This window comes from Chrysochloris asiatica, unplaced genomic scaffold (genome assembly GCF_000296735.1).
Source record: "Chrysochloris asiatica unplaced genomic scaffold, ChrAsi1.0 scaffold00090, whole genome shotgun sequence".
In the NCBI taxonomy this organism is placed as follows: Eukaryota; Metazoa; Chordata; class Mammalia; order Afrosoricida; family Chrysochloridae; genus Chrysochloris; species Chrysochloris asiatica.
The window spans coordinates 10,736,665-10,739,904 of record NW_006408608.1 but is presented as its reverse complement, the minus strand read 5'-3'; positions in this window follow the sequence as shown (position 1 = coordinate 10,739,904).

Genomic DNA, 3,240 nt, shown 5'->3' with positions numbered 1-3,240 from the left:
ACCGTACTTAGTATCATCAGTTTTGGATAATTTGGTACCTCTTGAAAAAGAACATTGACTAATTCTTTTTAGTACACTGACTGTATGTAAGCCTTCCATCTTCTTTTGATACTTCCTCTTGATGAAGAATAGAATTATTCAATTTCATCATCACCGGCTTTAGTGATTGGTGAATAAATTTGTGTAATAGTGATATTAACTGATTTTCCTTGTAGGCGTGTGGACATTATCCTATCACAAACAACATTGTACCAAAAGATATATCATAAAATACTCTTTTTGACAATGACTGTGACACTGTTCTTGAATTTGTTGTTCACAGCATAGTAAACCATGTGATTGCCAGGTTAAAAATGGCTAATACCAGTCCCTTTCAGCTAATAGCTCAGATATTAATTTTGATGTGTTCCATTTCTTTTTTGACACATTCCAATTCTCCTAGATTCATACTTCATACATGTCATGTCCTGATTTATTAATGGATATTTGCAGCTGTTCCTTCTCAGCTTGAACTGTGCCTCATCAGCAAATGAGGGTCCCAAAAACTTAACTCCAGTCACATCATTAAGGCCAACTCTACTTTGAAGAAGCAGCTCTTTCCCAGTCCTATTTTGAGTGTCTTTAACCTGTGGGGCTCATCCTTTGGCACTGTATCAGACCAGGTTCCACTGCTATTCATAAGGTTTTCAGTGGCTAACCAGTCAGAAGTGGTTCATGTCTCCTTCTTTTTAGTTTGCCTTAGTCTGAAAGTTCAGTCACCATGGATGACTGTGTTGACATTTAAAATATTGGTGGCATACTTTCCAGTATCACAGACACATACAATCTATCATAGTATGATTAACTGACAGAGAAGTAGAATGTACTGTGTCTACATTTTCAAATATGGAAACAAGCATAGAGAGATTAAGTAACTTGTCCATACACACAGCTAATAGGAGATACAGTTGAGATCTGAAACTAGGTAATTTGGTTTGTACTCAACTATTAATTGATGGAATAAAAATTGAAATCTTTCAAGAAAAAGTGAGGTGGCACATGAGGCAGGCACTCACTCATCTATGCCAAGAAATTTGGAAGACAACTATCTGGCCGACTGATTGGAAGAGATCCATATTTGTGCTCATTCCAAAGAGAGGTGACCCAAAGGAATGCAGAAATCATTGGCCAATATCTTTCATATCCCATGCAAGTAAAGTTTTACTAAAAGTAATACAGAAATGGCTACAAGCATACATTGACAGAAAACTCTCAGAGGTTCGATCTGGATTCAGAAGAGGCCGTGGAAAGAGGGATATCATTGCTGATGTCCGATGGATCTTGGCTGAAAGCAGAGAATATCAGAAATATGTTTACCTGTGCTTTATTGACTACTCAGACTTTTGTGTGGATCATGACAAGCTATGGACAACATTGCGAAGAATGAGTATTCCTGAACACTTAATTATGCTCATGAACAATCTGTACATGGACCAAGAGGCAGTTGTTCCAACAGAACATGGGAACACTCAATGTTTTAAAATTAAGAAAGGTGTGCAACAAGGTTGTATTCTTTCACCATACTTATTTCAACCTGTATGCTGAGCAAATAATCCAAGAAGCTGGGTTCTATGAAGAAAAATGTAGCATCAGGATTGGAGGAAGACTCATTAACAACCTGCAATATGCAGATGACACAACCTTGCTTGCTCAAAGTGAAGAGGACTTAAAATACTTACTGATGAAGATCAAAGAGCACAGCCTTTGGTACAGATGGTATCTCAATGTAAAGAAAACAAAAATCCTCACCACTGGACCAATAAACAACATTCTTATCTACAGAGAAAAGACTGAAGTTGTCAAGGACTTCATTCTTCTTGGATCAGCTATCAACATTCATGCAAGCAGCAGGCAAGAAATCAAACAACGTATTGCATTAGGCAAATATGCCACACAAGACCTTTTAAAAGTGTTGAAGAGCTAAGATGTCAGCTTTAAGGACTGAGGTGCGCCTGACCCAAGCCATGGTATTTTCAATAACCTCATATGCATGCAAAAGAAAGCTGGACAGTGAATAAGGAAGACCGTAGAAGAATTTATTATCAATGGAAAAAAGATTGAAGTTGTCAAAAGACTTCATTCTTTTTGGATCAACTCATGGAAGCAGCAGTCAAGAAATCAAACGACGTATTGCATTAAGTAAATCTGCTGCACAGGAACTTTTTAAAGTGTTAAAGAGCAAAGATGTCAGCTTGAAGGCTAAGATGCACCTGACCCAAGCCATGGTATTTTCAATAACCTCATATGCGTGCGAAAGCTGGACAGTGAATAAGGAAGACTGTAGAAGAATCGATGCTTTTGAGTTATGGTGCTGGAGGAGAATATTGAAAGTATCACGGGCTAACAAAAGAACAAACAGATCTGTGTTGGAAGAAGTGCAGCCAGAGTGCTCCTTGGAGGCCAGGATGGCCAAACTTCGTCTCTCATACATTGGACATATTGTCAGGAGGGATCAGTCACTGGAGAAAGATATCTTGTTTGGTACCGTGGCGGGTCAGAGAAAAAGAGGAAGACCTCCAGAGAGATGGATTGGCAAAGTGGCAGCATCCATGGGTCCAAGCGTGACAATGATAGTGAGGTTGGCCCAGGATTGGGCAATGTTTCATTCTACTGTGCATAAGGTCACTATGAGTTGGTACCAACTCGATGGCACCTAACAACAACTAACCTAAAGGTTTCTGGTTTGAAATGACAGACAATGCCATGGAAGAAAGGCCTGGCAATCTGCTTCTGTGAAGGATTACAACCAAGAAAACCCTCTGGAGCAGTTATACCTGTAACACATGGGAGTCACTATGAGTTGGGATTGACTTGACAGTCACTTGACTCTAGAGCCTTGACTCTTACTACTTTATGCTGCCCATCAGTTTTAAATCTCACCCTATGGGACCCTATGAATGGAAGAGTCCTGAAAGTCATTTCTGACTTCATCCCTCCCCCCTTTCTTGCAGGGTTACACGAAACCATTCAGGATCAATGAGTTAATTGTTGTTATTGTTGTCAGGTGCCATCGAGTTGGAACCAACTCATAGGGACTCCATGCACAGCAGAACGAAACAATGTCCAATCCTGGGCCAACCTCACTACCGCTGCCACACTTGAGTCCATCAATGATGCCAGCTGGCCGATCCATCTCGTTGGGGGTCTTCCTCTTTTTCTCTGACCCTCCATCTTATCCTTCTTATCCAAGCATATCCTTCT